The 24,256-nt window shown below is 42.3% G+C and overlaps 1 protein-coding gene across 3 annotated transcripts in view; it reads right to left on the bottom strand.

Annotated features, from left to right (window-relative positions):
* The window catches only part of KLHL29 (kelch like family member 29), a 1,407,189-nt gene that overhangs the window by 980,281 nt on the left and 402,652 nt on the right, over nucleotides 1–24,256 (bottom strand). The window lies entirely within an intron of this gene.

Here is a 24,256-nt window from a genome sequence, read left to right as displayed (position 1 = left end):
TCATTTAAATGGGCAGGCGCAGTGGAGGAGTGCAGGAAAGGCATTTTTCAGATGCTTAGGCGCTTTATGTGCGATATTTTTTGCCCAAACGCTCTTTAAAAAACACCTCAGTGTGAAAGGGGTCTTAAAGTAGAATTCTAGGTTAGAACTATCTAATCTTAAAATGACTCCCATCCTCCTTCCAACCCCTACTGTATACTAACTACCCTGTTGAACAGACCAGGGAAAATTGCGCCCCCAAGGTCACACCAGGCCATTTGATTTCCCCTGAGTGGCCTGTGATGCCTCCACTGTCAGCATGCCTCTCTGAGCTGGTCAGCCTGCTCACTGAACTCAATGGGCGAGTTTGACAAACAGTTGCTTGGCTGCCCATTTTTACCATTCCCTGTGCGCATCTGAAGGAGACCTATTTCACAAGCAATTGTACCTATTGTTCCTAACACCATGTGTTTGTTTTCTATATTTTAATGTATTTATGGACCTTCCCAGGTCCAAAACTAATATTAAGCAGAATTAAGTTTGGCCTTCCTTAACAGTCCCAGTTTCTCGGTGGCCCCTTGGGAAGATGAATTGCCCACCCCTGCTGTAGAACAAAGATGCACATACTTACCTTTTTTCAGGCCAGGCCGCTCCGGTCTGATCATGTAACTGGGCTCCCCTGTACCATCTAGCAGCAGTTTCAGGGGAGAGGAGGGAGCGCTGCCACTGCATGACCCATAGCAAACCTGTGGGTGACGCCACCAGTCAGGCATTCCACATCCACTCTCTTCTCCTCCCTGTAGCTGCCACTGGCTGACACAGAGGAGATCACATGCATGGACAGGAACACCCTAAGAATAGATGAGTATAAGCATCTTTCTTCTGCAGGGTAGTTAGTATAGGTCAGTGATGGCGAACCTTGGATGTTTTGGAACTACATTTCCCATGATGCTCAGCTACACTGCAGAGTGCATGAGCATCATGGGAAATGTAGTTCCAAAACATCTGGGGTGCCAGGGTTTGCCATTACTGGTATAGGTGTTGGGAAGGGGGAGGAAACAGTTTTATTATTAGATAGTTTTAGCCTGGAATTTTACTGTTAAAGAAAGTGATTGAGAACATAGATTTATAAGTCCCTTTCTTGGCAGCCTCAGCTGCATAGATGAATGAATAGGAAGTGCTCTGAAGCTTCCTGCTCATTCACAAGCAATCATAGTAAACATATTGTCAGTGATAAATGGACACCAATCACTCACTGTGTTCATTCAAGAAGGGAAGGCGCCAATAAATTACATATTTACCGACCCCTTCCCCTGCTCTCCATCCTGAAACATCCCTCTGTGTGGCCACAGCAGATACCAGCGGGAGAGGAAGAAAGCCGGCAGCGCTCTGGGGGAGAGGGGCCTGGACAGCAGATGGTAGAGGCGTATGTACATCTGGAGGGAGGGAGAGGAAGAGAAGCTGGTAGCACTGCAGGAGGAGGGAGAAGCGGATCAGTGTCTGCAGTAATACAGTACAGCTGGCCCTCCTGCTCGGCAGATGCAGGCCCCCCCTTTTGAACTGATGGGGTCTGGGCCCAGTACAGGAGGGCTGACTATACTGCCGCAGTAATACAGTACAGCCGGCCCACCTGCTCAGGAGATGCAGGGCCTCCCTTTTGAACTGATGGGGTCTGGGCCCAGTAAAGGAGGGCTGACTATACTGCCTTATCAGTAGCCCTGTTTAAACGTGCCCTTAGCAAGGATTGATGGTAGTCTGAAGGTAGATAGTGTTGTAGTCACGTGACCACATTTTCTTGAAGGATGTTAAAGGGTGGCTTCCTAATCAGCAAATGGTACTGTTGTACATTGTAACATGTCTGGAATGTATTCATTCAGACTTATACTCTAACGTTACTGAAAGTTCAATTTTTACTACTTATTGAACTTCTAATATGAAGTAATGGTGTTACAAATGTCTGATTAATAAAATCCAGATGACAATTAGGGTAATCCAGTTACTAAACTAAGTGACAGAGCCTGTATATTAAAACTGATACCAGATGTTCAAGTTGTCATCATTGAAGACTGTATCTGAGTTCAGTGGGTGTATCCTGCAATTAGGGTCCCCCAGGGCCACTTCTGACTCTACGTTTTGGTAAGTGAATTAGTCGCAGTGTCCAGCTTAGGATGCCTTTGGACGGAATCAAGACACTAACATCGGAACAATGCAAAGAGCCGTAGACTAGTAATAGTATGTTCTTATTCTTCATGTTCTCATGTGCACAGATGTTCTCTCGCACAGAGCTCCTGCAGGACGCATAGATGACGGTCTACCAGGAAAACGTTGTTACACGGTCCCTTGGCTCAAATCTGAGTAAATATATGCATTATACAAGAGCTCCGAACGTACAATATAACAGCTCGGAGAGGCTGAGAGAATAGCTCTGGGACATGATTGGAAATTAGGTCACTTCTTCCATGTCTCCATTGCTCCTGGTTTCATATGTTCACTAACTTGAAAGGCTGCTGTTTGTAACGGAATTTGGCAATTGAACATTCCATTTCACAAACAAAATATTTGTATTGCTTTAAAGCAGAACACCAACCAGAGTGGAAATACACATGTAAAATGTTTTATCCGCCAAAATGTTTGCAGATCAGGCTTTGGAGCCATACTGCAAATTAGTGGTGAACAAGAATAAGAATCTTTTTTGAATCAAGAAAGGTTTTTTTGAAGAACTGGCTTCTGTTTACTTCCACGATTGGCTGTCATTGGCTGACAGCTGATCACTTGGTAAAGGGCCCACTGTGATTGGCCCTTTACTTTAAACAGTGATCAGCCAAGTCCCAAGGACTCGGCGATCACAAAACGTGCCAGCTGTGTGCCCCCCGGGGGCCATGCCTGCATTTTAAGCCTCCGCTGTAGCCGTCTTTCAGCTATAGAGTGGACACCAAGTGGTTAAAGAAGAACCAAAAAGTAAAAAGTAAAAGACTGCAAACAGGCAGGCTTTTTATTTCAGAAGAGACATGCAATGATGGAGGAGCAATGGAGACACCCTTGGTCAGCAGCATTGTCAGTCTAAGGGGAGGGGAGGGGGTTGTTAGATGCACTGGCAGATTTAGAAGGACTTTAAATAACTGACTTACACATTAAAATTAACTCCAGCTAACACTTTATAAAGCGATTACAGCTAAAGTTTTTTTTTGTTTTGTTTTTTCCCCTTTTGGGAAAAAGGTTTTGTATACATTTACATAATAACATCTGCATGCTTGTTATACTCACTGTGGAACCTAATTCTGGGCATTGTTTAAAAGGGCTGTTTATTCTGTCTTCTCTGATCACCCCCTTCTTCAACTGTCCCCAATCCTTCTCCTGATAGAACAGAGCCTGGGCACATGCTCAGTTTGATGTGTACAAACAAATGGCCACTGTCCTCATCTGTAACTGGCTTTTGCATCAAGGAGCACGTGGAAGGACAACGCATACAAAACAATACCAAAGAAATTCCCAGCTCAACTTACCGACCAGCCTGCTAACCAACTGAATTGTCCTGCCTAACAGTATGCATTAAAAAGAGGGGTTTAGTTTGCACACATTTGCAAATACTCATCAAGGCACCCTAGTATTTTCTGTAGTCCTAACTCCTACATTTTGAGAGCCTCCATAGTAGAAGCGCATGCATTATAATGGATAGACTGAGGGCAGGTGAGCCTAGAATGAGCCCACCCCTCCTTAAAGGCACAATTTGGTGTGTATTGCTAGAAGTTGTTTCTTTTGGCGGGGAGGGTGCATGTGATCAGCACAGAGCCAATCACTGTCCAGACAGAGGGTCAGGGGTCCTGCAGCCTAAAAGGACAGTCAGAGGAGAATGAAAACTCCTCCTACAAGCTTTAACTAGTGCTCGGACGGACACTGATAGAAGTCACAAAACTGCTATATACTGCTGATGGGAAAAATGTATTTGGCAGTTTATATTTACTAAATTAATTGCATGTCCATGTTCTGTGTACTGTGGGAGTGCAGGTAACGTGAATGCAGGGTCCTGGGTTTAGTAACATGTTAAAGGAAGTTGAAAAACATCAGACCTACTAGTGGGATCACTAGTAGAAAAAAATAAAGCTAATGCAGCCACCACATCTAAGAGATAATATACTTCAATACATCACATTTTTTTTTGTGTTAAGATACACTTTAAGTGCTGCAAGTATCATCTGATCCAATCTCTATATATTATTGCATTGTTACTTCTTACCTGAGCTCCTGCAAGCCTCAAACACTGTGAACGGCAATGCTAAAAAATGGCTGCCTGTAATCCGAGCTACTCCTGACTGTGTTCCTATCGTTTCTCTGTGAATTATCACTCTTATAAATCCTACTATAAAATTAAAGCACCTTATTACAACATAAAAATGTAAGCCTTCCTGTAGCAGCAACAGCCTCAGTAACGGTGTGGCAGATTAGCTATCCCCTAAAGAAGTAGAGCTTCACTTTCTATTATTGCTAATAATTTTCATCAAATGCAATGTAATGAATCTTTAATGCTGTATCATCTTCCAGGGACAGTCCTGTTATCCAACCGCCTTCTCCTTCGGAAAAAGATGACAGTTTTATTTCCGCAGTCCGCTTATCTGCATCCTAATAGGGTTTTAGTCTCTACGTGAGGACATATATCTACTATTGTAATTATATAAGTTATTCTGCACACCTACAGTATATATTCATGTGCACTGTATAGCTGTGATCAATTCTTTGCAATCACACCAAGATGACAGTAACAAAGTTTATTTAAGGACTGTTAGTTGGTGATCATAGTGAAATGACACCGAAATGTGCATAAGGGCTTGTATAGACCATATCTTCAGAGCTTCCTTGATCTGCATAGATCAGGGGCTCTCCAAACTACGACCTGAGGGCTACATTCAGCCCTCCACAGGACTTTTTCCAGCTCGCAGCTCGTGACATATCTTCTTACACAGATCGAGGAGTAAGGTCAAAAGAGGCTGCCTGTGCTCTCCACTTCAACTCCACCAATGCGCACCCAGACTCTATCAGGAGCAACTCTGATGGAGATGCTAATGTAAGGAGGGACTTAGATGTTACATTGAGTCTGGTGGAGACCCTGATGTAAGGAGTGACTTTGATGTAAGGATGACTCTGATAGGGACACTGATATAAGGTGGAAACTTGGATGTAAGAAGGGACTTGGATGGTTTCCCTGACTTAAAGGGGAACTGTAATGGGGAGTGGCCACACTCTGAATTTCACCTGCAGGTTATAGGATTGTGATAATTCTCTTGGACCTTAATACACTATGTTGACTTATACATTTCTTGAAGTCCACCTTCCCTCTATCAATGCCTTTGGTCCCCATGGGTTACACTGCCGCAGTTCCCAGGATAGATGCCCCCAGCTTCCTATCCTCAGCATCACCATTTCCAATTTAGTTTGTTTTACATGCACCCTACATTTACTCCTGAAGAAGTGGACATTTTACCATGAAACGTGTTAAGTTCTTAGATGCAGCTCTGTTATAATTATGCGTTATACATTTGGACGCCACAGTTCTATTTAGGCTATGAATGAATGTATTGCAATATATCCACGTGGATATTGTATTTCTGCTACTCATCAGCTCTTCAGTATTATATATGTATTTCGTTCAGATCTGTTTATAACTGGACTAATAAATGTGTAATCATGTGTGTTGATTTTTACTACTATGATGTCATGTGCTCCATTTAAAGTCCCTGGGGAATGAAAACTTGTAAGATATAAAAAGGACTCTGATAGGGACTCAGATGTAAAGAGGACTCTAACAGGGACCCTGATCTAAGGGGAACTTTTTTCGGCCCACAAATGTTTTTAAAATATATAAGGTGGCCCTTCTACTGAAAAGTATAAAAACTCTTGGCATTGATCAATACAGGTGCAACGCCCACATAGAAAGCAACTGATGTGCCCTTTTCACACTAAACATATGCAGTGGTACGTTATGTCCAAAAATGAGCATGCACTACATGTCACCACACCGCAGAACAAAATGTAATTTTGTGGCAGTTTAATAAAGTACAAGAAAAAAGTAAACAATTCCTTATGTTGCAACAACACGTAGCGCTGTCCGTACAAAGTGGACACTAGCCCATACATATTTTAGCATGTGGTCGGTGTGAACAAGCCCTTAAAGCAGAACTTAAGTCCACAGAATACTCTGTTTCAACAATGTGACCGATGGATACCTTGCTGGCTGCTGACATCCTCTCCCGGTAGTGGCGGCTGAATCAGTCACAGGCACCCCCCCAACCCCCGGTCGGTCACCAGCCCCGCACTTACCCCATCTAGGTCACTGGCAGCGCTTCCTCTGGGTGGCGGTTTCACCATGCGTCTCCTCCTTGGCTTTGGTGGTTTTCTCCTCCCTACTCCTCCTAGGCAGCCAATAGGATCGCTTCTCCTCTTGGCCAATTGGGTGACGGGTCTCAGGACCCACTTCCTGATTGGCCGGGAGGAAAATCAGGAAGACAATGGTGAATATCCATTCACTGTTGTCACACAACAACATTTTTGAAGCCAATTAGAGCCTCAGGCTTTAATCATGTGCTTCTAAAAGAAAAAAACCCATTGGAATTCATGCATCTGGTGCTCTGCATGTAGATTAGGGGCCTCTGCGCCCTGTATGGATGGGCTGTCACTGCTCCTCGAGCTCCTTCTTGATTGGCCAAGGGGGTTGTCCTGCATGTGTATGGAAGTCATTCATCCTAAAACACTGGCTACACATGCATGGCTCAGTGTACATTCAATAGATGATTATAAACAGGCAGGTAAATTTGTTTTATTGTAGAGGAGACATAGCATGTCTTCTCTTCGTTAGAAAGCTGCCTGCTCGCAATTTGTTTTCCAAATTTTATATTGCATTTGCCAATTGTTACCATCTGCTGCTTATTGTTAAGGAAATCTAATACCCAATTACAAAGGATTGGACTTCTTCCCAATACTTTGAGTTTAATTATAAGTTCATGAGTAAGACTGAAATAAATGCTGAACCAAAATCAACAAAAATTATTTGGATGTAACCGTTTTTGCCATCCAAGTGGGTCAAAATAAAATGTAAACCCTATTATCAGGACTGTTTGCACTCGTAACTAGTCCTGCCATAGCCAGCGATCAGGCAAAGTTCTCCTAAACTACAGAGGGTCTTTCTTGTTAAATGTTTTATTAAAGTTTCAGTAACGAAAATACAGAAGAGAAACAGTGTTAGCCATACATTGGATCATTATAAGCAGATTTGCATGAATGCGTGTGATTGGCAAAACCATTTTAGGACACATGTGGGCTCAATGTAGTCTATTCCGAGAGTTAAGCAGAAGGTGGTGTCATCGTCTAGCACCCCCAGACACCCCAATTGGGGACTCGCTGTGTCACGGGAGGAGGACAACTCATCCCACCTGAGATGTCAGAGGTTTTGTGAGGATGACTAAGTGCATAGAAATGTGTGCGGTGGAGTGAAGACAAACCAGTGTCCAAGTATGGGCTAAACTTGCAGCAGGAACATTAGAAAAGCCAGCGCCAGCGAGCCAGGAGAAGGTTGTTCAGTCCAGGGATGAAATCCCAGAGAACCAATAAGCCAATGTGCAGAGAATACTGTTGTTAACTATAAAGCAACTGTATAATAAGAGAAATATACTCTGAAGGTTTAACAATGCAGAAAGCTTCACCTGGCGAGAAGTTAAACTATAGAAACAAGTTGTAAAATTACTACCTACAAGGAGGAGGTAGGATATTTAGAAGAGAGAATAGAGTAAAGAGGGGAGAAAGAGAAGATTGGAATGGAGACAGGGCGGGGAGAGCTGAGAGGGTGAGGGTAGGTGTGAGGTCTCTGGTTTTGTTGGCTAGTATCAGGTCTAAAGATACATTGGTAAGGATGCCTCTTATGGGATTAAAAGGGACTCATCAAAATTGGGTGGGAGAAAGTGCGTCACCCAAGGGGACAAAAGGGCTTAGAATTTGGCTACCTTATGAGATATGATTGCCTCTATTTCTGAGTGGATCATCGCTTGTGTGACCTTGTTTTTGGAGACACAGAGGCTGGAAGTTTTCCAAAATTTGGCAATGATTTGTTTGGCTGCTGTTGTGACCTGCAAGAGAAGTATAAATTGGTGTTAGGATAGATTGGCGGTTTGAGATTTAAAAGTGCTATAGTTGGGTCAGGTTGCAGAGTTGTTTTGAAGAGAGTGGGAAGTATATTAAACAGGTTGGACCAAAGGGTTTGAGCAATTGGTGGGAGTCTCCTTGCGTGGAACAACCCGGACGCAGGTGGAGGGGTAGTGAGGAACATATTTGGCTATCCTGGCTGGGACCAAGTACCAATGGGTCAGGACTTTGTAACTGGTTTCCAAGGCCACAATTTTTTGGGAGGAGGACTTTGTGGCCTTCTATTTGTGGTGCCAGTCCACAGCATCTAATGTGATTTACAAATCTTTTTTCCCATTTAGAGGTGTAGGGTCCTGTGTTAAACAAGTGGGCATAGAGGGTTGAGATCATGCCTCTGCTGTGTGGGTCGCTGTTGCAGGTGTGTTCAAAGATGGACAAGGAGAGGGAAAAGGAATCTCTGGGAATTAAGGATGTGAGGAAGTGCTTTATTTGGAGGTATCGGAAGATTTCAGAGGTCGGGATGTCGTAAGATTCCCTGAGGGTCGGAAAGGGCTTCATGCCATTAGAGGTTATAAATTGATGTGCTTGGATGAGGTTAGTGGAGGACCATTTGTGAAAGGAGGGTGGTGAAGTCCAGGCCGGGTAGAAGGAAGGGTTGCGTAGGAAGGAGAGCATGGGGTTATGAGGAGATTGAAGCGAGTGCTTTGATTTAAGATGGTCCCAGAGAGAAAGTGAGTCGTGCATGACTGGGTTATGTATTGTGCAACGATTGGATGGGTGTAGCCAAAGGAAGTTTGCAGAGGGGGTCACATTCGATGGATCCCAGGGCCATCCAAAGGGGTATTTCAGTGGTGGACTGGTACTTTGGCAGTTGGGCTAGCTGAGCAGCATAGTAGTACTTTGTGAAGTGTGGAAGGCCTAGGCCCCCCCGATCTTCCGTAGAGGGTAGAATGTGGAATACGGGGTCTAATGGTGTGCCAGATATAGGAAGATGTTTGTCTTTGTAATATGCAGAGACAGTAGCCTGGGACCAGGATGGGTAGAACTCGGAAGAGATATAATATTTTAGGGAGGATCATCATTTTGACTGTGGTAATTCTACCCATCCAGGCGAGTGGGAGGTGAGACCATTTGGTGAGGAGGCTGGTGAGGTGAGAAAGCATCAGGGGATAGTTGGCAGAGTAAAGGTCTGATGGGTTAGCTGTAAGCTTAATTCCTAGGTATGTGATGTCACGGATAGACCAGGGTAAGGGGAGGGAGGTTTGTAAATGTGTCAGGACATCAGTAGGGATGGAGATGTTCATGGCTTTGGATTTTGTCAGGTTCACTTGTAGGCCAGAGATATGGCCAAAGTCTGTCAGAAGTTTAAGTAAGTTGGGTGCGGAGGTCAGTGGAGATGACATAAAGAGTAGGACATCGTCTGCAAACAGACACAACTTATGGTGATGGCCACCGACTTCCAGTCCTTTAATATAAGGGTTATCACAAATTAACTGGGCTAGGGGTTCGATAACTAGGGCGAAAAAGGAGTGGTGAGAGTGAACAACCCTGCCATGTACCTTTTTTGATCTGAAAGGTCTCATAAGGTCTCATAAGGCTGTGGGGTCAGCATACAGAGCTGATAACTAGGAAAGGAAACGGGAGCCAAAACCCCATCATTTAAGTATAAATTGTTGGTAGGGCCAGGGGACCATATCAAATGCCTTTCTTATGTCCAAAGACAAGAGGCATAGGGGAATATTGTGTTTGCGTGCAAAATGTGTCAAGAGAATTTGCGCGGCGGATGTTGTCCCCTGCCTGTCGAGTCGGGATGAAGCCTACTTGGCCTCTATTTATTAAGGAGTCAATGGTGTGGTTGAGTCTAGTAGCTAGGATTTTGGCCAATAATTTGATGTCTAGGTTGAGGAGGGAAATGGGTCAGTACTACAGAGGGTCTTGATGCAAAGGACATGCCTAATGAAGTCAAATGGAAGCGTGCTCATAGTTGTGAAAAAGAGCTCCATGTCTACTAGCTAGATGACGCATTTTTAGACTCGACCAATTCTCAACCAAAGCTTATCCATGGTGGACTTGGGGAGGCTTGCTGGGGGATATACATGAATAGGCAGGTATCAGTGTCTCTTTAAGGTAAAGCTGGAATATTAACTCAAATTGACCTTCCCTTTAAACTCGGTAGACTCCTCTAATACCTGTATACTGGTAGAATGAAAATCTGAGACATCAAGGTAAAGTAGCCATATGGTAAGGTAGGCTGTGCTTATTACAACTGCTAGGAATCGGTTTATTTTTTTACTGCAGTGTTTCTTTATGTGTCAGAATTTCATTACCTGCCTGGAAAATGGGACTGTACAGCGCTTTTAGATAGTTCCCTTTGAAATCAGATTTGGTATGCAATAAAATTAAATGACTTGAGGTAACAATGAAGGAATATAAAACACATTAAACTAAAGAAAATGCTATTGCAATTGGAATTAGCACTAATGAACATACTGCAGTAGTAAAAGTACTGATTAGGGACGCACTTTATAAGCCATTCCAAATCTGTCTAAAATGGACGCCCGTAAAAAAAATCTGCTGGCGATATGTCAGAATTTTAAGCAGGCAGAAAAGACGCCAAAAGTCGGCCTCTTAGGCAACGGGGCTGTCAGAAAGCGTGTGATGAGTAACGCAGAATTAAAACACGGTATTCATATCAAATTACAGGATAAATGCAAAGCAACAAAACAAACATTTATCTCATCTTTTTTTTTACCTGTCCATATTAATGCCTTTAATGCGAGAAAAAATGAAACTTTGTCTGCTATACAATACACAGCTTTAAAGTAGGATCATAAACATGTTAATGCAACCTTGCTAACCCTGACCAGCCAACTGGGAGCTCAGAAGTACAGGATGCTGGGTGTATTCTTTTGATACTATTGCTGTGTAGGGTTTTTAAATCCCTATGTTTATGGAGGCAGCCATATATGCACATTAATAAGCTGGCTCTGCTTTCCTATTTAGTAGGTTTGCACAGTGACTGTGTCTTACTGATTCTCTCTCCAGATGTAGGCCTTTAGATCAGGTCTTACAGCAGATCTTCTATAAGGCAGAGTTACCAGTAAGCCCGTATAAAAGGGTTTCTAAACTGTCACAATATACAGCAACTATTTCTATTTCAGGCACCAGGACTGACATGACAGTGCCATCTCTGAACCAGCATCTCAGTCCAAGAAGTAGATGGATGATGCCTGAACAAATATGATACCGTCCTTCTGGGAAAGCAGATGGAGACTTTGTTAGGGGGAGTGATGTGATCTCTGCGAGAAGTAATAAATAAACAGGCATTTAGTTAACATGAAAAAAAAAAAATACTGTACACTATCTCACAAAAGTGAGCACACCCTCAAATTTTTGTAAATATTTTATTATATCTTTTCATGTGACAACACTGAAGAAATGACACTTTGCTACAATGTAAAGTAGTGAGTGTACAGTGTGTATAACAGTGTAAATTTGCTGTCACCTCTAAATAGCTCAACACTCAGCCATTAAAGTGGTTGTAAACCCTTACAACCAACTTTGACCTACAGGTAAGCCCAGATTAAGGCTTACCTGTAGGTCCAAGAAATATCTCCTAAACCTACACGGTTTAGGAGATATTTGCTGAAAGACAGGCACCGCAGTTGTTTAAAAACTTTTGGCGCAGGGTTCCCATTAAATTACATACCAGACCTGAAGGGCCTGGTATGGATTTTGGGGGGACCCCCACGCAATTTGTTTTTTTAATTTTGGTTCGGGGTTCCCCTTAATATTCATACCAAACCCAAAGGGCCTGGTAATGGACTGGGGGGGGGGGGGGGGGGGGGGCATGCTGCTGTTTTCAATGAGTTTTATCTATATTGCCAAGACTCAACAATTCATTACAGCCGTGATCAGTTTTTGGCTGAACGGGCACAAATTCCCATAGACACCCTCTTGTGGAATGCCTTTCTGGATGATTGATAGCTGTGGCAAGGGAAAGCCAACTCAAGCGGCACATCAAGGGGGTGGCCAACTTCATATTAATGTCCATGGTTTTGGAAAGGGATGTCCAACAAGCAGTAGGAGTGATGATCAACTCTTTCCAAACTTTTGGCCATGCAGTGTATGTGTTTTTGTCTGTATCCCCATTGCGGGGAATTTTCTATTACTTCCTGTCCAAAGAGGAACAAACACCAATAAAAACCCAATAGAGACTCTAACTCACCCCTGTTCTGCCAAAAACAAAATAAAAGTTTTTGCAGGAGTTGTTATTTAATATAACATCTGATGATATGTCTGCTTTAAACTTAAGTCTGATTCGGTTGAAGAGCTGAAACCACATTTTTGATCCCTTTTGAACTGGTGGCTACTTGAATTTTGAAATAAGTGATTAGTGGAATGATGGCATGGATGATTAATTTTCTAACCACACGGAGTGGGAAGAAGATGCCTTCTAACCTTCCCTGCTATATTCAGCACGTCCTTCTGTCCCCTTTGACGCTGCTTGTCAGAAAAATTGTCATCTCTGTTCGGTATGTAACTTTTATAGGCAATTAAAAGCAGAAACACTGGAAGCTAATTTTTCTCAGGTTTTTCACTACAAAGATTAATGAGGTTTGAATTTACAATACTTCCAGCTGTTCTGGAAATATGATAACCTATATAGATATACAATTAGCAAATTATGAGAATTTGCTGCGGGGAAGTTAAAGGGTCACTTTATCCAAAAAATATGTTATCGGTGAGGGCTGATGGTTATACATTGCCTTTATCTATCTTGGGGAATCTAGTAATTAAAACCCCCTGCCATCATTTCTAGCCCTGTTGTGGGCACACTTTGGAGTTTTGGGTGTTCTTAGCCCCTGTACACATGGTCGGAGATTTCGACAACCAAATCCGTCGAATTTTGTCCGTCTGATCTTGTCCGAAACTGTTGCATACACACGGTCGGACCAAGTTGTCGGAAAATCCGATCTTTCAGAACGTGATGACGTAATTTCGTTACAATGGGACTACATTCAGGCTAGTAGCCAATAGCTTTGATGTAGGAATTTGATCTGAGCATGCGTGGCACTTGGTCCGATCAAAATTCTCTACACATGATCGGAGTATGTCCGATCGGACCAGTTTGTCGGAAAATATTTCCAACAAGTTGGAAAATTGGGTCCGACGGATATTCCGATGGAATCAGTCCGATGCATACCACACACAGTTGGATTATCCAACAACACGGTCCGATAGGACACATTCCGACGGATTCTCCGACCGTGTGTACAAGGGCTTATACATCTTAGGGTGTTTTGTATCATCTTTCAAGGAAAGGAAAACCCCCCTACCCATAATGGTTTTGGTACTAGAGCACAGGAACCTCACCGCCTAAGAGATTTAAGTAACTCCTCAATACCAGCATGTTAAACCTCCTTTCTGTCCAGGCCATTTTTCACTGTTCAGTGCTGTGATAATTTAACTAACAATTACTTCGTCAAATCAACAGTGTTCCGACATGAATTATATATCTTTTTTTGAGATGGACAGAGCCTTCTTTGGCAGTACTTTAAGCAGATCATCGCCCATAAGTATGACTTCCTTTCCTCTGATTCCTCCCCCCTCCCTTTTACATAATTGATGTATGCAGCTCTATTTCACACATGTACACACAATCGATAGGACCTAGCAGCTTGAAAGTTGCTGGTGAACAAGACAATTCCCTTCTACAAGGCCATATTTTACAGTAGAGGTGGATTTCATAAAGTTGACTAAGTCTGGGGTGGCTCTCCTCCACGTCCACCACTTCGGACTGAGGTTACTTGCTATCCATGGGTTATAAAGGATGCATTATTCAACTCTTATTGCCATTCATAGTGATCCTGTGTACTGTATTGACCTCAGGGCCTACTATCAGCAGTTCTGATGCTGTTACAATCAGTGGAACAACTTTGTATGAGCTGTCTTCTTTTTGTTTGAGTCCGCTGTTGCTGGGGCGGTGAGGATGTGGCACGAGAACATATCCTTCATTAATTGTAATGCTATTGGTGGCGATAGTACTTTACTGGTCACAGACTTTTTTTTTTTTTTTTTGATGTATGTCTAGACTGCTAACTGGCAGGTTTTTTTTTTTTTTTTATTATCTTTTTATGTAACTTGAAAATTTCTAATGAAAAAGAATTTGAAAAAACGGACACTGTAGGCCTGCAACTTGTCTGCGGTGGTGGTGTTACATTCTGCAAAGTACACCTAAACTCCCAGAGAAACCCTGGAAATTTGGGACAGTCAGCAGCTGATCACGCCTCTTTCGGGAATCATTCATAGAGTAATTAGCAGATTGAACATAAAGCTTATAGTGTGTGGATCACACAGCAGCAATTAATGTGCAGTAAATTATAACAAACTACTACAGGTTTATTGTGGCAACGCAGCCACTGCCAAGCACACATCAAACTGCCATTATTGTATGTAATTACTATACGCAGTATTTAAAATGCCTCTTAATGCTATATGCTTTATTCAGCAAAAACACTGCTACTAACTGCCGCAGTATTAACCCTTCTCTGAGAAATTATAGACTTTTTTACAGTAGAGATATATGAGAATGAGGTCAGATTATTGCAAACAATAATATCAATGCGTGTGAAGAGTTTATAAACTTCGATTCCCCCAAATCCATGTACCACTCGTTCTATTATAAATAAGAACACTTGGGATGATTGATGTCTATACATTCTTCTTACCAGGTACTGCCAAGCCATAGAGTCGGATCTTGGCACTGGTTATAAATGATGTATTCATCAGCCAACCCGTATAATTCTGCGTTAACATCCCATTACTGATATCACTTCAAACTAATGCTTTAACTCTTTCTATGTATATATCTATACTAGATTATTGAGGTTATATTACTATCTCTATCTTACAATTTTTTAGATATGAACATCAACATAACATTACTTATCTTAGGAAGCATTATTTGTTATAAAGATAGTCAGTATATACCAATAGATAACTTTACCTTGTTAATCTATGCACATTTATAAAGCTTTGTTATGTTATACGTTTTTTGACTCTCTAATATTAAATATTTAAACACAAAAAACATCAATTCAGGATATAGTTTGTAAAAATGCATAGGAGGTGCAGCCATATTTGCTAATACACATCCTGCATGGTGGCAGGGCAATGACATCACAAACGCAAAGCCTTCTCTGAATGGTGCCCATGGTGAGCAGCAGACCTCTTGCACCAGGGCAGCCACCTGGCATAGGACTTGGAAGGTAATGGAGATCACTGGAGTAGCCGTGTCTGCTTCAGTGATTTCCAGCTTCCAGGGGCATCGATCGGCCAGGGCTCAACAAAGTTGCTTTGATTCAAGGAGCTAGCTAAAAAAAGTTAGGAGCCAGTTTTTTTTTTAACTAACAAATCTTATAGGTGGAACATGTAACATGTTCCCGAAGGTGAACTTATCCTTTAATCATTTCACAGCCAGAGCCATTTTTGCACATGTATAAAAAATCATTTGTAGATTACATAAAACCCCCAAACATTATATCTTTTCTGAAAGCAGACACCCTAGTGAATAAAATAGTGGTAGTTCCAATTTTTTTTTTCTGTTCAAACATTTTATTAAGAGGAATAAAGCAATACACATTGAAAACAATACTTGAATCAAAAAGGGCTGGCAACTCTGATGCGCTTGAATAAAAATCCTTTATTGGTTACATGGGTACAGGCTATACCCTGACGCGTTTCCGCTAAGAAGACTTCATCAAAGCATTGAAAAACAATGGTCAAAATGTGGACGAATCATGAAATGAAAACATTAGAGTAGCCAAAGTCAGTGAGCCGTTGGGAAATGGTCAACTTTGGAGGGGCTTAAGCCCTCGTCCAGCTTAGTAGGATAAACAAGTTACATAACTAAATCGTGGTTAAACTGAAAAGTGGGTAAATAAGATGTATTGAGATTAGTGGTAGTTCCAATTTTATATGCTACTCAATATTATCGCAAAGGTCTAGGAATCAAAACATTTCAGTAAAAAAACACATTAAAAGTTAATTTTAGGGGGCACGAAAAACACAATAAATTACCCAATTTTTTTGGTATAATATAAGCCAAAGTTGCACTGAGTAAATAGATACTCAACATGTCAAACCTTAAACATTTCAGTGTCCTATATTTTCCATAGGCAAAGCTTTGAAGACCCCTATGAGTCATCAGTTTAGTGTTACAAAGGAGTACTGATGCTGGAATTATTGCTCTCATTTTGGCGTGTGCGGTGATATGTAACGTGTATTGAAATTGATGTTTTCAGGCATAGGCGCCCTGCCATGTGCGTTTGTACGTATGGATATGTTGGGGTGTTTTTTTTTTGGGGGGGGTTATGTGCTTGGGTATAAAACAAGTCCCCTATGTGATGATTTTTGTGGTGACAGGTTCAATTTAATGAGACTTTCAGGGTCTTAAATAGGGATGCACTGATACCATTTTTTTTTTTTTTTACAACGAGTACCAATACTTTTTTTTTTTAGTACTCGCCGATACCAATTACCAATACCTACGCTTCAGCTGTCAGCAATGATACAAAGCATTGAAAAGTAATTTACGAATGAAGTAAATTGATTTAGTTTTTTAATTTTGCGCTTTTTTAATGTAAAATGTGTAAAAAAATAAATAAATAAATAAAAAATTATATATATATATATATATATATATATATCTCTGTGTATCACCTAAGGTCGGTCACCTCACTTGGTATATGTAAGGGTTTACAGCCACTGTAAATGTAATCTTTTTTTTTTTTTTACTATTCCCAGGAAGAGTGAATCCCCTAGCATAGCCCTCCTTCCACGCATGGCACAGTTCTTTCCTCTTCTGGGGATGTTTACTACTGTCTAAACAGGCCCAACATTCGACCTGGAGAGAAAATAGCCTTTTAACATTCAATTTTGACACATCGGCACCATATGAATGTGCATACATATTTTGACAGGACAAATATCTTTTTTTATACATACACCCCTTAAGCTAGGGTTTGGTCTACTTAAGGCAGGCATGTCCAAGGTCCAGCCAGCTGGCCAATCGCGGTCCATGTTCCAGTTTCATACGGCCCCACTGGTAATTTGGAAAAGTATATCTTTTGAAGCCCCCAACGAATTGTTGTGGAGGACCCAAAAGGATATATAAGGTATTTATCATTCCTCGGACCAGACAGGGAGGCGGTGGGATGAGTGCCAACAGATTACATACTCCTGGGCTGGCATTGGATGACTATTCTATCATAGAAGGCGGGACTTTGTATTAAAGAGACCACTGAGTAAACAGGAGATTCTCTTGTATGTAATCTGTAGGCGCTTGTCCTGCCCCCTCCCTGTCCCCTCCGAGGCTGCACTGAGGGCAATGGGGAGGCTGCATTCAGAGGCTGCATTCATGGCAATGGTGAGGCTGCAGATGAGCACTGATAAGGCTGCATTGATGGACACTGATCCTTATTTTGCTTCACAGTTCTTTATTTAACATTATTTTTTTTCCTGAAACGCCCCTCTTAAAGGGAGCCTGTTATACATCTGTGCGATAAATACGGTATATCCAAATAACACGCCCAAGCTCATCCTTGAGCGGCACTTGGGGATTCATTGGTGGCCACAAAAGATAAGATATATATCCAAATAACACACCCAAGCTCATCCTTAAGCCTCGTACACACGATCGGATTTTGCACAGACAAAACCTTGAACTTTTGTCCGAAGGGCGTTGGCCAGGAACTTGTCTTGCATACAAACAGCAAGGATTTGTTGGCCAAAACAAACAGGAACATAGTGACGTACTACGTGTTTTTTCAGCTCTTTAGTGCCACCCTTTGGGCTTCTTCTGCTAATTTCGTGTTAGTAGAAGTTCGGTGAGTGTTGACTCATTTTGCACTTTTCTGTTAATTTCTGAATTGCCGTTCATCAACCAACCATGTTGCGGAATCGGAGGAGATAATGTGTTATTTATTATTGGCCTTGGAGTTATTGCTTTGACCCAAGTCCAGTCCAGGAACAGGAGGAGGATTTCTTGGACCAAAAATTGGTTTCTTTATTAATTGTGACCAATTTTGTCATATGCCTTTGTTGCGGGAGCTCCAGGAGAATAATCTGGATGATTTTCGGAATTATCTCTGGATAACGGACCCCTGCTTTCACCAACTCTTGGCATTGTTGACCCCCTATATTAAGAAGCAGGACACATACATGAGGCTTGTATTTTATTTTTTGGTTGAATAATAGTGATTTGATTTGGTATATTTTCTATATTTTTAGATGCATAGAATGCACTTTTTGGTTAAGTTCTATTGGTGCATAGCATGTCTAATTCTATTTGTTTTCTTTTTTTTAATGCACAATAAAAAATTGTGTAGAATAATACTTGGCTATGTGTTTTACTTCAAATGATAGTTTGGGAGTAGGCAGTTACATTTTAAAAAATACAATGTAAAATTAACAAGGGACACCAACATAGTTGTATCTTTGATCTTAAAAACTACGGGATAATGGTGTTGTGGTAACTTGCACCAAAAAAAACAAAAACAACAACAAGCATAATAATATTATTCTTGATCTCACTAGAAAAAAAAGCCTTTGAAAATGTGTTTGCAATAACTCCATCAGTATCAACAGCAAAGCAGCTTCATTATTATCCCATTAACCACTTCAATACAGGGCACTTATACACCTTCCTGCACAGGCAGCGCTGTCGCAATTTGAATGCAATTGCGCGGTCATGCTACACTGTACCCAAACACATTTTTTATCATTTTGTTCCCACAAATAGAGCTTACTTTGTGATTTTTATTTTTTGTGCAACAAATAAAAAAAGACCTAAAATTTAGGGGAAAAAACGTTTTTTTCTTTTTTTCTGTTATTTTCTTTGTAAATAAGTAAGTTTTCTTCTTCAATGATGGTCACTGATATGGCTGCATTGACGGGCACTGATAAGGAGGCATCAAAGGGAACCGATGAGGTGGCACCAATGAGGTGGTACTGATGGGCACTGATAGATGGAACTGATGTGCACTGATAGGTAGCACTGTTATGTGGCACTGATGGGCACTCATAGGCGACACTGATGGGCACTCATATGCGGCACTGATGGGTACTTATGGGTGGCGCTGATGGGTACTTATGGGTGGCACTGATAGGTGGCACAGATGGGCACTGATGGGCATGGATGGGCACTGATGGTGGCATTGATGGACACTGATGGGTGGCATTGCTTGTCATTACTTGTCTGTATTGATCCATAATGTTGCCAGTCAGTGCCCATTTGTTGGCACTGATTGGCATGTATTGGACATATTTTTCTATATGTGGATGGCAATGGGGTACATACATGGCCATCCACATGCTGGGGGCTTCCCTTGTGGTCCTGGTGGCTTCCCTGGTGGTCCAGTGTGGGCATCCGTGTGGGGGCTGCGCTGATAAATAATCAGTGCAGACCCTCCTGTCAGGAGAGCCACCGATCAGCTCTCCTCTACTCGCGTCTATCATGATCAGCCGTGATTGGACATGGCTCATCACATGGTAAAGAGCCTCCGTCTGAGGCTATTTACCGTGAACGTGAACGGTGGTGCGGTGTGTCAGACTGACACACCGCACCACCGTTCTCCGCGATGCGCGCCCCCAGGGCGAGCTGTTATCCTGCTGGATGTCATACGACGCCCAGTCAGGATAACTGAACCACCACCCCGACCATCATTTTGCTATAGGCCGGGCGGGAAGTGGTTAAAGAAGAAGAGAATGTGCACTGCATTTCGAGATTTGATCATTTGCTGTGTCACGAATGTTCATTCTAAACAGTTATGTTTACACCTGCTTTTGCTTGACGCTTTGATGGGCTTCAATGGGGCTTTGGTGGAGCTCTGATAGGGCCTTGATGAGCCTTTGGTGCAGCTTTGGTGGGGATTCGTGAGGCTTTGTAGGGCTGCGATGAGGCTTTGTGGGGCTTCAGTTGGGCTTCAAGAGAGCTTTGCCATAGACTTCTATGGAGTGAAGAGGGGGAGAAAACAGCACAGATGGAGGGTGTCTGGTGAGGAGGAAACCCCCCCCCCCCCCCCAGACTTACCGGAGGTCTGCTGCTGGCTGGAGGAAAGGAAGCATGCTATTCCGGACACAGCATGAGCTCTTTGAGGATGAATGAATGAATGAATGAAATACTTGTATAGCGCACAATGCGAACTGAATTGCCTCTAGGCATGCATGAGAAGGTATGTACTCTTACGCTTATGTGCCCCCAGTGGTGACACATAAGCATGACAACATTTACTAAACTAACTAACTAATTTAAAACAGAGATTCATGAGAAAATCCAAATATTCCTTAGAAATCTCCACTTACCTTTCCCGCCACATGGTTTTCTGGGTTCTGTAAACAAACCTTCAGGAACTGGGGAACCTCGGGGAACCCACAATCCTGAACCTGTAAAAGTCACCCTGCCAGTAAAACTTTATGGCCTTAATACCAAAAGTACTGGATACCGGGGTCCAGCTCTCTAAAAAGACAAGCGTTTACAGGCAAAACCTTATTTCTTTGGACACGAGGCCCGGGTAACATTCAATTTGGCCTAAAAGACACTTTGAATGGATCTGGCTGCATGGCTAGCCCCAGCTCGTGACCAACACCTTAGACACTGGCAAAAAAACTGAGGTACTCCCAGTAGTGGGAGGGGTTATATAGGGAGTGCACATCTTGTCTTAGGGCATGCCAGTGTCCATTACCTGAAGGTGGCCTATAACCCACATAGTAACTACTATGGCTCTGTGTCCCATGATGTACAATAAGAAAGATGCTTTGAAGAACCGCTACAGCTATATGGGTTATCATTTTTGAAGCAAAGCTGAAGCAAAGCAAAGCAAATCAAAAGCAGGTGTAAACAGCGTTCAGAGAGATTTAACAAAGCCTGTCTGAAGCCATATTTTGAAGCAAGTGTAAACTAGCTGTTAATGTATGTTAAAGCCGAGCAAGTGTAAATGAGCCCTAAGGGCTAGTTCACACTTCATGCTTCAAAACAAGGTTTCAGACACGTTTTGTTAAAGCTCTCTGAAGTCAAGGCCCATGCCATTAAATAAAATGGTTTGCTTACAGTCCTGTTTACACCTGCTTTTGCTTTGCTTCGGCTTCCCTTCAAAAATTATACCACATGAAGCTTCAGTGGTGCTTCAAAGTGTCTTCAAAGCCTCCATAGAAGTCTATGGCAAAGCTCGCTTGATGCCCCACTGAAGCCCCACCAAAGCCCCATCGAAGCTCCACCAAAGCCTCATCGAAGCTCCACCAAGGCCTCACTGAAGCCTCATCAAAGCTCCACCAAAGCCTCATCGAAGCTCACCAAAGCCTCACCAAAGCCCCACTGAAGCCCCATCGAAGCTCCACCAAAAACCTCATTGAAGCCCCATCGTAGCCTCATTGAAGCACCAAGCAAAAGCAAGGTGTAAACAGCACTGTAAGCTAACCATTTTATTTAGTGACAGGGGCTTTGACTGGCATTCAGAGAGCTTTAACAAAGTGTGTCCGAAGCCTTGTTTTGAAGCAAGTGTAAACTAGCCCTTAAAGCGTTGACGTCTACCTTATATGACCCCATATCAATTATTTTGAGCAATTACAGAATTACAAGCAAAGAGAACGTGGGATGGGATAGTTGGTAACATCTCTGAAGCATAGTTAATTTTGCAGCATTAACACAAATATATAAACATATATATATATAAACTATTCATAGACTGCATTTCTCTCTTGAAAGATTTTATAAAGCTAACATTAGGTCATCTCTGTTTTCAATAGATGCCTCATGGTACAGATATACATATGCAGTGCTAATCTACTAGAATAAATAGTCTAGTATTGTACACATCACTCAGATTCTCAGTGCCATTTACACCTTCAATATGTATTCCTATTTACTGAGATAAATATACCATGAAGGCCCTCTATAGCTTACTTTTAGAAGCTGTTCATTGTAAGCACCTCTGTCAGTGGTAAATGGTTTATCCCATTCCTCTGCTACAACTGCAGGACAGCTTGTTCTGTTGAAAAACAACAGACTTACTGACAGGATGACCAAGTGAAAATAAAAGAAAGAAAACCTGAAAAAATAAATGTAGCACAGCCACCACCTGTAATTCCCCATACACACAGTCGGAAATTCGTTGGATTTTTTCTGACGGATTTTGGCCCAAACTTGTCTTGCATACACACGGTTGCACAAAGTTGTCGGAAAATCCGATCGTTCAGAACACGGTGACATATAAAATGTACAACGGGACTATAAAGAGGCCAGTAGCCAATAGCTTTCGTCTCTTAGTCTATTCTGAGCATGCGTGGCACTTTGTCCATCGGAATTGTCTACACATGATCGGAATTTAAACGATCTGATTTTGTTGTTGGAAAATTTTAGATCCAGCTCTCAAACTTTGTGCATTGGAAAATTCTCACGGAAAAAGTCAGATAGAGCCCACACGCAATCGGATTTTCCGACAACACGATCCAATCGCACATTTTCCGTCAGAAAATCCGACCGTGTATATGGGGCATAAGAATTGGTAAGCTGCAATATATTCCATTTTTGTTTCTGAATTTGATACAGCTTTAACTAGGGAAGTCTGCATGGAAAATGCAGTCTATTTGGGAACGCTCACTCCTCCAAACTGATATCCACTCATCAAAGCTTTTTTATATTTGTATAACCCCTCCCAAGACCCAGCCCAATGCTTGCATCATGGCTGCCGGTTCTTGAGAGGAGTACTGAGGAAAGGTGCTGTGATGTTTTTTGAAGGTAAGTGCAACACTCTGCTGACCCATCACACCAGCCATGATTTGCCTGTATTGCATAGAGAAGCACAGCAGCCTAGTGATGGATCTGAAATGTAATGAAAGTAAACATTTTTTTAACACCTTCCCGCCCAGCCTATAGCACAATGATGGTCCGGTGGTAGCTCTCTCGCTCTGACTGGACGTCATATGATGTCCAGCAGACCAAACCGCTCGTGCGGGACCCACTGTGTCGTACAGCGTGGCGTTTGGTGTGAGTGTTTTTTTTCCCGATCACGGTAAAGAGCCAATGACAGTGGCTCTTCACCATGTGATCAGCTGTGTCCAATCACAGTTGATCATAGTGTTACTAGGAAATTCCGGTTATTGGAATTCCTCTATTCACACTGACAGAGCGTAAGTAGAGGAGAGCCGATAAGCTGCACTCCCGATGGGAGTCTGTACTGATAATCAGTGCAGTGATTATCAGTGCAGCCCCATCAGAGATGCCCACCTGTGATGCCAATCAGTTACCATTGGCGATGCCAATCAGTGCCCATCAGTAATGCCAACCCGTGCCTATTAGTAATGTCTGTCAGTGCCTCCTCACCAGTGCTGCCTATCAGTGCCATCTATCAATGCCCATCAGTGCCTATAATTTCCCATCAGTGACGCCTATCATTGCACATAAGTGATGCCTATCAGTGCCCATCATTGCCGCCTATCAGTGCAGCCCCATCAGAGATGCCCACCTGTGATGCCAATCAGTTACCATTGGTGATGCCAATCAGTGCCCATCAGTAATGCCAATCTGTGCCTATTAGTAATGTCTGTCAGTGCCTCCTCACCAGTACTGCTTATCAGTGCCATCTATCAATGCCCATCAGTGCCTATAATTTCCCATCAGGGACACCTATCATTGCACATCAGTGATGCCTATCAGTGCCCATCATTGCCACCTATCAGTGCCCATAAAGGCTACCCATCAGTGTCACCTATAATTGCCCATCAGTGCCGCATATCAGTGCCCATCAGTGCTGCCTATCAGTGCCCATCAGTGCTGCATATTAGTGCCTCCTAATTAGTGTTAATTAGTGCCAACTCATCAGTGCCCATAAGTGCAGCCTCATCAGCGCACATCAGTGAAGGAAAAAAAAATACTTATTTACAAAATTGTATAACAGAAACAAAGAAAAGCTTTTTATTTCTTCCAAAATTTTCTTTTATCATTTGTTTAGTAAAAAATAAAAAATAAAAACATAGCGGTGATTAAATACCACCTCTATCTTTAGAAAAAAAAAATGATAAAAATGTTGTTTGTGTACAGTGTTGCACGACCACGCAATTGTCATTCAAAGTGCGGCAGCAGTGAAAGCTG

This window comes from Lithobates pipiens, unplaced genomic scaffold (assembly GCF_037356315.1).
Source record: "Lithobates pipiens isolate NorthernLeopardFrog02 unplaced genomic scaffold, aLitPip1_a1.2 Scaffold_18, whole genome shotgun sequence".
Classification (NCBI taxonomy): domain Eukaryota; kingdom Metazoa; phylum Chordata; class Amphibia; order Anura; family Ranidae; genus Lithobates; species Lithobates pipiens.
The sequence above is the reverse complement of the archived record's forward strand: the minus strand, read 5'-3'. Positions and strand labels throughout refer to the sequence as shown.